Genomic DNA, 13708 nt, shown 5'->3' on the forward strand with positions numbered 1-13708 from the left:
CTCCCAGTCTGAATGTGGTTTGGCTTAATTCTCCTTACAGTTTGATTATTTTTTTATGTATCTTCCCCAAGTTTTAAAATTGTTAAATATTGACAAATTAAACCTTTTATCATTACCCCCAGTAACTCTTTTCATCTTAAGTCTATTTTGTCTGATATTAATATAGAAATACCTGCTTTCTTGTGCTTAGAATTTTGCTGGTATTTTTTTTCCATCCTCTAACTTTCAATCTCTTTGTATCTTGTGTTTTGGATATGTCTCTTGTAAACAACATATAGCTAGATTTTTTAAAAATCCAGCCTAATAATCTTTTGTGTTTTAACTGGAGCTTTCAGTTCATTTACATTTGTCATAGTTTATAAGTTTACATTTATACCTACTACCTTATTTTGTGCTTTTTACTTTCCCTGACTTTTCTTTTTATTTTCCTCTCTATTTTGGCTTATTCGGATTGATTATTTTTCTCACTTTGTTGTTTCCCTCCTCAAGAATGGAAGTTATATACTTTGTAACTCTTCTCTTAGTGATTGCCCCATCATGTCCTATGATGTTCGCAGAAACTGACACAAATCTTTTTTGAAGAAATCCTGTTATCCTGTTCCCAACAGACACAGGACTGTCAGTAGGGCTGGTCACTAACTCTCTGTACTCTTCCTTTCAGTCTCATGGTAGAATGGCCTTCCCCCCTCCATGCCTTGAGTGTAGATATGGCCATGAGGCCTGCTTTGGCCAGCAAGAGGTGAAGAAGGTCATCTGGGATTAAGAACCAGTGTGTGATTCCCTTATTCTTCTCCCTCTGCCATTATGAATTTGGAAAGATATGTCAAGATGGAAACTCCATCACCCTGGGTCTTTGGGTGTTCATGGTTAAATGAGCATGGAATACCAACCTCATGGGACAAGCAGCAAAAGAGAAAATAAACCTTTGTTGTGTTCAGTCACTGACATTTCAGGGTTGCTTATGAAGGATAACCCAGCCTAATCTGAATGATTCAATATTTTGACTCCATTCACCCCTTTCTAGTGTATATACTATTGTTGGGCATTTTATTCTATCTTGCCTTTGGTAAATCTCAAAATATTATTTTACATGACCAAAGTTTATTTAGACTTATACACATATTTACAACTGCTTGTGAACTTTACTTCTGTTTGCATGTCAGATATTTCATCAAGGATCACCTTTCTTCTGCCTGAAATACATCTTTTAGAATTCCCTTTAGCATGGGTCTTCTGGCAAACTCTCTTACATTTGGTTAATCTGAAAATATATTTTGCACTTATTCTTGAAATATATTCTCATGGAGAATAAAATTTAGTTAGTCTAGATGTGGATTTCTTTTTATTCATTGATCTTCTTGAATTTATGATTTGGTGTTTTTTTAGTTCTGGAAACTTCTCAGTCATTGCCTCTTCAGTTATTGGTTTTGCCTAATGATTTCTCTTGTTCTTTCTGGAACCCTGAGTAGATGTGTAGTGGAAGTCATTCTATCCTTCATATTTTTCAATCTCTCATTCACGTTGTCTATCTGTCTGTGCTACATCTGGATACTTTCTTAATTCTCTCTTCAGCTGTATCTAATCTCCTGTCAAATCTATTAGGATTTTACTTCCAATTATTATGTTTTTCACTAATAGGTATTCTATTTGTCTCTTATCATATATGATTAATCATTCATCATAGTTTCTTGTGCTCCATGCATATTTTAAGCTTGTCTTTTATTTCCTTAAATGTATTAAACACAGAAATTTTATAGTCTGTGTCTGGTATGTCTTGTACCTGAAGTCTTTGTGACTCTATTTCTGCTGTAACTATATCTGTATTTATATCCACACACGCATATGAGTTTTCATTCATGGTTGTCTTATTCCTTTGTTTTTTTGTTTATTCATTCGTTTTTCTTGGAATTGTATTTGTTGGAATAGTTTGCAGCCTGGGATGAAGGAAGATTTTTCCAGGGACGTTTTGTTTTTGTTTCTGAAAGGTTTAAACTAAATCTTGGGCTTGATATGATTTTTTTTAGTCCATCAAGGAGGTTTGATTCAAGCTGAAAATTGGTGTGAAGGCAGCTTGTGGTTAAACTCCTCAGGCACAGCTTGCATTTCTCTTTTTCCGCCAGCCAGACTCACGGCTGCAAGCAGGCACTTTTCCTCGTGGTTCTTCTCACGTTGTGTGGGCAAGTCCTTTCCAATCTACTCTCTACTGAGTCCCAGCTCTATGGGTGAGGTATCCTGTTGGACTCCCCAGGTCTTGCGTGCTGTACCCTGTGTCTCACAAAGTGATGAAAATTGAGGCTCAAGTTTCCTGGCTCGGCAAGTATTCCCTTAGCAAGAGCCTGTCTCAGTATTCCAGTTACTTCTCTAAGTTCATGCCATCATCTAAATTTTGGCCAAAGGATTACTGCCTCTCTTGCTATTTTGTTGGCTTAAAATTTTTTGATAATATATTTTATGCAACACGTGTTACTCTTTTCAGTGGAAAGATATATTTGAGTACCCAGCCTGCCACATTACCAGAAACAGAAGACTCTCATCCAGTTTAGAGCAATCAGTCACTGATTATCTTTAATTGTTAGCACCTATTCCAGGTGCTGAGCTACCCGATGAACGACATGTAGCTCCTGTCTCAAGGACATCACGTGATGCTGGGGAGAAGGGCACGTAGACAGACACGGTAGAGTGTGATAAGTGTTATAAACATTCCCAGAGTGTCTTATGGGAGCCGTGAGATACTTGGAAGGGGCAACTAACCCATTTGGCAGTTCAGAGAAGACTTCCTGGCTTAAGTGCTGAAAAACAAGGTTTAGTGAGCCAGCAAAAGTAGGAAGCGAATAACGGTATTCAGAGGAAATAGCAGGTGGCACGCTTAAAGCTCAGAGGTGAAAGAGCATATCTGTTTGAGTAACAATCATTCAAATGGGACTAGCATTTAGAGTGAGAGGGGCAGAGTGGGCAGGGAGAGATGACAATGGGGAGTGAGCATGAAGGATATTAGAGTGTTGTCAGGATTCTTGAGTAAGATGATCAGCTGTGTGTTTGAGTTGACTTGAAGACCTTCAAAAGTATGTTTCTGGAACAACCATGGGTACAGTTTGTCTCACTAGAATGCTTTTGTTTTGCCGAGGGAGGCAGGCATGCTGAGGTGATTGGAGAAGATTGTATTACAAAGGTGGATGTTTTGGGGAAGGGATGCTGGGTTCTGAACAGAAGAGGCTGGAATAGAGAGGGAGGAATAGAGTGGTGATAAGCAGATCAGGAAGCTGCTGAAGGGATACGAACTTTGTGTGAAAGAGATAAATATCTCAAAGTGATCTCTGGAAGAACTGTTGCCTTGAGCATGACACAACAGCTTTAGTTGTTTAGCTTGTCCACAGAGGTAAATTGTAATTGGCATGTTAGGGGCTTGCAGAGAGGAGGATAACACAAAAAATGCAATCTTTCTGGGCTCTAGACTCCAAAAGAAAATGAGGGATGACAGTGGGGAAGCCCAGGCATGAGCGTTCACTCGTTTAGAAGAGCTTCTGAGCCGTGCGAAGACTAGCTGGAGTCAGTAGATGGAAGCAGCGGTGCAGTCCGCAGGGTGGCTGCTGCACTGTCCCAATTAAACATGGCGGCCGTGTGGTGGAGAGGAGGAGGACAGAGAATGAAAGCTGACAGAACGGACACTGGAAGTGAGGAGGGCCTGGGAGAAAGGGGCCAAGGCTGATTTCCGGGTTCATGAAAAACAACTATTGGATGGTGAGGTAGAACTATCTGAAAGGAAGATGATGGGTTCCATGTTGGATTTGTTGGGCCTCAAGCACCATTTTCTGTAGCTTTGAGGGTACAACCACCACGGGGGGGGGAAATATATTGACTTAGATTCTAAATAGTGGGCAAGAACTTAAAATGGAAATAGCCTTTGGTGAAATGCCATGTGATTGTGAAGTGTCCTATTTTTCCACTTTCAGTTCATGCCCACTAAGCTCAGACCATTCCTGTCCCCAAGGTTTCTCACATGACCAGATGGAGGAAGCTGTCATGTAACTTAGCAGTATTTTTTTTTAAAAACTAATCAGGAACCAGTACTGTCTGTTAAAGGTACCAGAAAGCACAGGAACTCTTTTCTTTTTTTTTTTTTTTTTGAATATTTATTCTGCTGTTTTTTGTTTTTTTTTTTAGAGTTTGCTTTTATTTATTTATTTTTTGGTGAGGAAGATCAGCCCTGAGCTAACATCCAGGCCAATCCTCCTCTTTTTGCTGAGGAAGACTGGCCCTGGGCTAACATCGTGCCTGTCTTCCTCTACTTTATATGGGACGCTGCCACAGTATAGCCAGACAAGCGGTGCCTTGGTGCGCGCCTGGGGTCCGAACCTAGGCCGCCAGCAGCAGAGCGCGAGCACTTAACTGCTACTCCACGGGGCCGGCCCCCAGCAGTATTTTTAAATTCACATGTCATGTAAATGAAATTTCCCTAAGATCCTGAGTTCCCGGCATGATTACATGGCTTATTTTCTATACTTTTCCCAGCTTTATTCCCAGCTCAATTTCACTATTCTATTCAGCTGAGCAATGGCATCCTTTTCACACCTCCATTATTTAAAAAGCCATGTTTCTAACCTCAGAAATCCATGAGTTGAACTGTGGTCAAATTGTACTGTGGTGTCATGTCTGTACAAGCCCGTCTCCTCCACACCACAACTCAGCTCCCTTCCCGACTCTTCTTTTCGAGTCTGGAGCCCAGAAAGCTTCCACAATGCAATTATAAGGCTCTTGCTTTCTGAAAAGCATCCTAATCTACTCAAAGAAAAAAATATTCCTAGCATGTGCTTAGCTATGGAAGTATAACACATAAAACTCAAGAATGTTAGAGTTTACAAGTAAAAAACACACTGACACTAGCAATTTTACCTCCTCCTTCCTCTCCCGTTTTTCTCCAGCTGCCCAATTGGAAGGATGATTTGATCAGCCTATTTATCAGTCTTCTCATGGAATTCTTCTCTGACCACCTGAGGGACCCAGTCTCAATTCTAGTCTCCCTCTCACCCACCTCACTCTGGCTTTCTCTCTTTGAGTTCTTTAAAAGCAGACCCATTCCAGGGAGTATTATTGTTATTACTACATTTTCTATCACATTTTTCATAGGGGATAGGTTTCTTGCAAAGCCGAACTGTAATCACACGGGCAACATAAGAGCCTAAGATATTCGATAGTGTAATAATGCTCTGTGTCTGATCACCCCTCTGAACCAAGTTGATAGTGCTTTCAAAGACTGCAGCCGGCTTCGCATGTCTGCATCCTGGCGTGGTCCTTGTTGAAACAGCAAACCAAAATTTGTACTACAATAAGCAGATAAAGAAACAGCCCGCCACGTAGGTGGCGCACAGATGGGGTTTCTCCTTCCACGGGTTCCCTCAATGGCAAAGGGCAGTTGACCTGGCAACCTTCCTTCATCACCCATGTATTTCTCAGCAGAGGGTTCTCTCTCAGCTGCATGCTTCTCTGACTGTTGACGAGGAGGGCAGAGCCAGTCACTTCCTGAGAAAGTAATGATGTGTTTTTGAGAACTGGTAAAGAGACTGTGGCGTTTTCTTTTGCAGGAACACAGGCAAAGTAATGATCAGGAAAGCCTCCTTCATCTCCACCTGCTTGCTTGCTGGTTTTTTGCTTGTATTTCTCCAGCCTTAGCATTTAGAAGAATAAACTTTCAGCACATTTTAAAGCCAGTGTAAGAGGACATTAGGAAGACTGGTCATTGCAGGCTGTACCACCATTACCTTGATCCAGGTGAGCAGAGCACAAGAAAGTTTGAAACACATTTTTGTAAGGTTTCTTGGAGATCAATTGGAGGCTGTGGGCCCCAGGTTGGCCTCTGGTGTGCCTCCTCTTGGTTACTGGTCAAATCATTTACATGTATATGTCTCATCTGGATACTCATACAATAGAAAAAAAAATGGCTGGAAATAAAGATCCTAATCTAACTGTTGGGGTGATTTGCAGATATTGTTTATCTTTGAAATTTTCAGGTCATATAAACTGATATTTAATATACAAAGTGAAACTTAAGATGAGGGTAGATAAGGTTTAAACATCATTACTGTGACTTATTAGCCAATCACAATTGTATATGCCCATTATAGTTGTGGAAGGAGTTTAGCTGGATTTTATTTTAAACTCCAGCTTAGTTATAAAATGTATAAATTATTTTAGTCATGTAGATAACATGTAACGTATCTTACTCAACATTGCAAGAATGCCTGGGTACCTTTTTAAGAACATGCATTTCTTTTTTTGTGTGTGAGGAAGATTAGCCCCGAGCTAACATCCATTGCCAATCCCCCTCTTTTTTTTGCTGAGGAAGACTGGCCCCTGGGCTAATATCCATGCCCATCTTCCCCTACTTTATATGGGACGCCACCACAGCATGGCTTAACAAGCAGTGCGTCGGTCCGCGCCGGGATCTGAACCCGTGAACCCCAGGGCTGCCGAAGTGGAGCGCACAAACTTAACCGCTACGCCACCCACGGGGCCAGAGCCCAAGAACATGCATTTCTTAGGAAGGCATGTTACATTCTTTCAAGACTACAGGCTGGAAATGCTCTCCCTCCCAGTGACTCCAAATAGTTCAAATACATATGTGTTTTTAATGCTGCACCAAGAAAAATAGAAGACAATAATGACAAATACTCACCGAACACACATCAGTTCCAGGCAATGTGCTAAGAGGCTCACATTCATTAGCTCATTTAATCCTCTTACAAGCCCTATGAAGTAGGGACTGTTTCCCCATTTTATAGATAAGAAATCTGAGATGAGAGGTTTAAGCAACCTGGCCAAAGTTACCTGAGGTAGAAAGTAGCCATAAACCCAGGTAGCCTATGCTATGCTGATACTTAGATATACTTCAGTGTGAGAGAGATATTTACAGAACACTTTAGAGATGTAGGTTTCTAACTGGAAATTCTGAGTGATTGACAAGTACTTTCTAACTCCTTCAAAAAAAATTACATCCTTTTGTTTTTTTTGTCAACTATGAGCTCAACCCTGTTCTAGTGGATGGGAAAATGGGCTGTCATTGGGCTGTAGAAGGAAACCCTTAGTTTCTTTCCCTACCTAAGCTGCAGTTGAATTTTAGTAGATGGCAATGCTGACCTCTAGGCATGAATGTGGTTATGCACAAAATTTGGGTAGAACACTGGAGTAACACCTTGGGTCTTCAAGGTAATGTTCGTCAAGGTCCCTTGGGGCAGGTCTGTGACACACACTGCCATAGAGGGCAAACTCTTATTTAACTAAAATTCCTTTAGAGCCAAAATTGCAAGGGCAACACGTCTCATTCTTTAAAAATGGGGAAAAAAATCACCTTATTGCCAGTATTTGAAAAAATACAGTTTGCCAAAAGGCACACTTCCATCTAGGACAGAAACCCAGATGGAGAACTTGGGAACTGAGAACTCAAGAAGATAGACGCAAGCACTTCTCCCCTTCCTAGGTACAAAGGAGAAAATCAAACATGATACAGAGAAATAGATGGGTTCACAGATTATGTTACAAACCTCCCCAAAGGAAGTATAAGGATACACTTTTTGTAAAGATCCCAGCTTCCTGTTTCCCAGAGTTTCCTGACTGTGACAGACTGTAACGGCCGCACCAGCACAGCACAGCCAAGTCATCAGCATCGTCTTGCTCTTTCTCATTGGGCGCCTTGTGACGACCGGTGCACTTCAATCTATCCTGTGCGCTTCCTGATTACTGAGAAGTGGTTAAAATTAGGTTATTTCAGTTCGCTCGGAGTCCTAATCTAAGTCTACACTTGACAAGGATTTATCCATGAAAGTGAGTCAAGATCAATTGATTTTTGTTGTTGCTAAACCAATTGCAGAACTCCCTTTAGAAGCCCAAATACATTTTAAGGCAAAAAATTATCAGATACATATTTGGTAGAGTGCTTTTTAGTATTCTGTGTATTGTTTCAAATATTAGCAATAGGTGATTTTTAAAATTTTGTTTTAGAGAATGAGGCATTTGTACTCCCTAGTAAATACTGCTATAAATGACTTTTAGTTTAAATAAACAAGAATTTGTAGCCTCAGGCTCAATTTAGATGTGGTGTAGTGTTTTAATAGGAGATATTTCAGTTCTGTTTAAATGGTCAGCTATGCTGTTTGGAGAAACCACATCAGGTGTAAGAGCTTTGTGATGCACAGGCCCAACTAGCTGGTAGTCTTCTGATGAAAGCATTAGTGTGAAGGCCTCCTCTAGAGGTACATTGTCACAGTCTACGGAACATTATTTTAAATACAGTGAAAGAACCACCCTGTTGATCACTATGCCAGATCCTGTAACCCACAGAGAACTAAACTCTGTGGGAAAAGAGTCAAATGATGCTAACCTCAAGGAAACTGAAATCCTACAAAATTAATGGTGAGTGTGAATCAGGTTCCTAGGGAAAAAAAGAAAAAAAAATCAGTTGATCCAGAATCACTGAAACCAAGTGGAAATCTTCAATTAACAATCCATGTCTCTTCAAAAGGAGATCTATAGTAGCCAGAGATCAAACAACTAGTTGATCCAAATAACCCTGTAGGCTCCCGATAATATGAACATTATCATTGCAGGTCAAGGTGAGAACAAAGCTAGTTTTATTACACTCAGAATTTTCTAAGTCTTTAGAACTCTATAGCTTTCTCATCAACATGTACAGTTGTGTAAAATAATTTCCCAGAGGTCAAGTCTTGGTGAAATGTTCTACTGCTATGATCAATAATATGAATAGAACTTATATACTGGATACCAGGAAGACCAAAAATTATGTCTTGTACATAATAGCTTATGTTTTGTTAGGAAAAATAAACAGATTAGCTTGATGGTCTATTACCAAAAGTTGTTATAGTATTATAGAACATGGTATTTGCCATGTTCTAAATATAACAGGTAAGTTAACAATCCTAGTTTTCAAATTATATTTATTTAACTCTGAACTTCTTTCAGCTTTGAGGGGCTATGACACTTGATACACTCTTTTCACAAAGTAGCAGGTTCCGCTTTACCCCATTCCCCACTCCTGGTACAAAGAGAACAGATTATAAATGCATCCAAAATATTGTCTACTCGGCTGGTAACTCCTGAGCCAGTGTCTCTGGCCCTGAGCAGAGATGAGCAGCCTCATCAGTTGCTTCCAGGCACCTATTCAATTATTTTCTAAATGTACCATGAATGGAAATACTTTGGGAAGCCCTGTTCTGGGGAACTCATCTGACCCCCAGAGTTTTGGGCCAGAAGCCAAGCCTTTCTCCTCCTAACCGCTCATCTTTGTGAAGAAGAGTGGTTATGGTACCTAGGATGGGCTGTAACATGATGGAGGTAACTTTGTCAGTTGTGGATTAGTTTGGCAGAAAGTACAAAGGTGGATGGACCGTGGGATAAACAAGAGGTAGGAATGTGGGTAAAGAGGCTGTTGCAGTAATTCACACATGGAGGGATGGAAGTTCTGATTGGAAAGACCACTTATTCAGACACTATGTATAAAGTGCCTCTTATGTACCAAGCACATTTGGGAAAAGGGGAGAAGTAGTTGCTCAAATTTTCCATATGTATACCTACTTCTCACTTCTCTCTTCAGCAGTTAGACAAATTCTGTATGTCTTCTATAATAATGGAACTCCATAAGATGCCCCTTTTGAAAATGTGCCCCTTTTTGTTTTGTTTTGTTTTTAGCAAAAACCACCTGAAACAGTAAATAAACTAGACCGAAATGTGGGGGTGTAAGTACAGTACAGATCTTTATGTTAATAAAGCCAGAGCCCTGTGAGAAAACTATGCCTTTACATTTGGATTGCTCTGCTCTGAAGGTGCCACCTCTTCCAGCATGTTGTAAAGGTTTGATACAGTGAAAGAGTCCCTTCCCAGTTCTGTCTGTCACCCATGTGTGTGCCTTTAGTAATATCATCTCTGGGTATACCTCTCTGGGCATTTGTTTCCTCATGTGTAATCAATAGGATCTGTATGATCACCAAAGTTGCTTTTATTCTAAGGGTTTTGATCAATTTTTTTGTTCCAAATCATTGTATTTATGATGCTTACAAGAAGATGCTAGGTTCTCTCTCAGATATGGAAACTTGGATAAACTGCTTTCTGCAGCCAGCCTCTCCCTTCATAACTTAATCTAAGTATATGCTTAAAGTGATTGTCAAGGCCAGTCTTCAAGATGAGAATATGAGTGAAGAGTACAGTCTGAGTTCTGCAGGTGGGAGGGACAGGACAGGACAGGACAGCCTTTGCACTGCCTTTATCGTCCACATGCGGGCTCAGGTGTATTTGAGAACCTATAGGTCTGCCACCTCCTTCTCCCTGGCTTGACGCCTTCATTGTAGTTTCAGCCAGTCGGTCAACTGGTTTCCACACCAATTTCAAGGTCTAAGTCTATCACTTGAATTTACAATTCTCTAGGGACAGCTTGGAGCCAGGACATACAGCTGCACTTACTCACTCAGCAAATATTTATTGAACACTTAGGTTCCAATCGCAATTAAGTGCAGACAGATATGAAACTGAAGGAAAAACATACTCGGTGCTCCTGTTTTTTAAGACTGCTAGAAATGTATTTTCACTCATTTTGAGGCTGCTTTCACAGAACAGAGCCAATAAAAAGACTAATAATCTTAAGGAAGAATAATCTTATTCTAAAATTTTGTAGACCACTAACATTAAATGCAAGCCTGCCATTTTAGATAAAAAATTCCTCTTCGCAGACAATGACCATGGTAAAAGGGTTAAAGGAGAGTTGTTTAATGTCAATGTTATTATTAAGTTGTATCCCAAGGGAATAAGAAAGTTTTTCTGAGGTTGGTAATGCAGTTAGTACTGCGGCCATAAGCATCCTCCCCTGGTAGGGCCACATCACGCTAGGGCTTGGCTTTGGGTCCAAAGGAAACCCTGGGACCTAGGACATGGAGGGCCAGGACCTGAGCAATGCCTTTCCGAGCAGGGAGCCAAAGATGGATGAAGACAAATGGGTTCTCTTCCCTAAGACTGAACACTCAAAACTGAATGACTTTTTAAAGGTATTTTTGCTGAATAGTAATTTAATAAGATAAGCTTTTTGGAAATCGGGTTACCTCAAATATGGCTATACCAAAAAGCAAAACTTTCTACTAAAATGTAGCCATCTTTACCATAAACAGACTCTTAGCTCCCTTCTATGCAAATGAGAATCATAAATTTACTAGATGTTCTGTACAGAATTAGGGCTTGGAATGCTATTGTTCTATAGGCCGGATAACTAACAAGCTATCTTTATATTACATTTATTTGTCTTCCCAATCCTAGACTATGAGCTGTTTGAAGCAAGAATTGTATCTTCATTCTTGTCTAACGGGCATGGGCAGGCATGGTATGCAGCACAATCATCTTAGCACATAAATACTTCTTTTGTGAATAAAATGGCTTAGGAATTTGGGGAGTTCTTCTGTCACTCATATTTGGAATTTTAATAAACCAGCATGAATTCCAAATTGGATTTGCCTATTGAAACAATGTAACTGACGGTTCAGTCTCGAAATTCCTATATATATTTTTTATCTACCTCCTTAATCATCCTCCTCCTGTTAAATTGTGAATGCAAAACGGTACAGCCACTTTGGAAAACAATTTGGTGGTTTCTTACAAAACCAGACAGGCTATTAACCATATGATCCAGCAATTGTGCTCTTTGGTATTTACCCAAAGGAACTGAATACTAATGTCCACACAAAAACCTGCACACAAATGTTTATAGCAGTTTTATTCATAATTGCCAAAACATGGAAGCAATCAAGATGTCCTTCAGTGGTTAACGGATAAACTATGGCACATCCAGACAATGGAATATTATTCACTGCTAAAAAGAAATGAACCATCTAGTCACGAAAAGACATGGAGAAACCTTAAATGCATATTACTAAATGGAAGAAGCCAAGCTGAAAAGGCTACATGCTGTATGATTCCAACTGTAAGATATTCTGGAAAAAGCAAAACTATGGAGACAGAATTAGGGCTTCTGTGTAAAAAGATCAGTGGTTGCCAGGGATTGGGGGAGGGATGAGTAGGTGGAGCACAGAGGACTTTTAGGGCAGCGAAAGTACTCTGTATGATACCATAATGTTGTATACACGTCATTATACATTTGTCCAAACCTATAGAAGGTACCACACCAAGAGTGAACTGTAATGTAACTATGGAGTTTAGGTGATTATGACGTGTCAATGTAGGTACATTGGTTTTAACAAATGTACCACTCTGGTGGGGGATGTTGATGGTAGGGGAGGCCGTGTGTGTGTGTGTGTGTGTGTGTGTGTGTGTGTGTGTGTGTGTGTTGGGGGGTATATGGGAAATCTCTGTACCGTCTGCTCAATTTTGCTGTGAACCTAAAACTGTTCTAAAAAATAAAGTCTATTAAAAACAAAACAAAAACACTTTGCCAGAATCACCAGTGTATTAAGTTAATAAAATAAAATGACCTCTATTTATTTGTAACATTTCCTATGATGAAAGGAACCAAAGAAAAATTACTATGACCAAGCAGCCTCAATAAAGATATCAATTTATCTCTGTAAACACACAAATTCCAAATATTCCAAATTAACTTTGTATATTATAATGTAAATGTAGAATTGAAATCTTTATTTGCACAATGGGCATACAGTTTTTATATTTCTTCGACAAAGCACATAAACTCCTAAGGAGCAGATTGTATGTCTCCAGTTTGCTTTGCAATACACCAAGCTTTTAGACACCTGGATGCTTTTGGCAAAGTAAGTCCGTGGTGCAACTGTGGAAAGCAAGCTTATATTGCTCTAAAAAAGAAACAAACAAAATAAATGCACGGCATACATATTACACACTATCTCCATGGGTTTTAATTTGTGGCCTCCACAAATATTTCACCTTTAAATTTCTCAGAGCTGCTTTGTTTGAAGAGCATAACTTAAGAGTGGTGGTAAAACATTCGTAAATTTTGTTTTAAAAGGAGGCTAAGAATTACTTGTGAAATAAAACATGTCTTCGATTAAAATTTCCTAACTTTGCTATCTACTCAGCCCGCATATTTAAGGATTATCAGCAACAAGAATAACAACTGCGAAATCTCCCTAACAAGTCACCAAGGGAGCATTTTTGAAAGGACATGGGTATTCAGTGTGTGGGTTCCTCTTGGTTTCTGATTCTAAAGCATTAATCTACTTTATTACCTGGCTGTACCCTATTTGGATAACATAAATTTGATGGACAACAGTTTGGTCTTAATGCATTTCAATATACAGAGAAATGGTTATTTTTGTTAACTGTATGTTTACTGATTTTATTGAATCATATACTGATCGTAGTACCTGACAAACACCATGTGTCCAATCCAGTTAAGCCTCAGAAAGTTGACTGCGGTGCTAATATTCATCAATATGAGTAACACTGAGTGCGAGACACACAGGATTTCTGGTGGAATACTTTCTAGTGTCTTTTATCTAATATTTGATGTTTAAAGCTGTTGGTATATGCTGATACTACAATAATCCTTTTCTAATATACAGCCCAACAACTTTCCCCCTGGCATTTGTGTATTTTAACTTCATTACTACAATTCTACAAAGAGTTTTTACTCTTAAGAAATTTTCAGAGGAAAAATAGGTAGTAATTCAGACTGAAAAGGAGAGGCAAAAGAGCCTACTGTGCATAAAAATCTTAAGGCTTTCCTTAC

This window comes from Ceratotherium simum, chromosome 38 (genome assembly GCF_057802395.1).
Source record: "Ceratotherium simum simum isolate JZ-2026a chromosome 38, ASM5780239v1, whole genome shotgun sequence".
NCBI classification, from domain to species: Eukaryota; Metazoa; Chordata; class Mammalia; order Perissodactyla; family Rhinocerotidae; genus Ceratotherium; species Ceratotherium simum.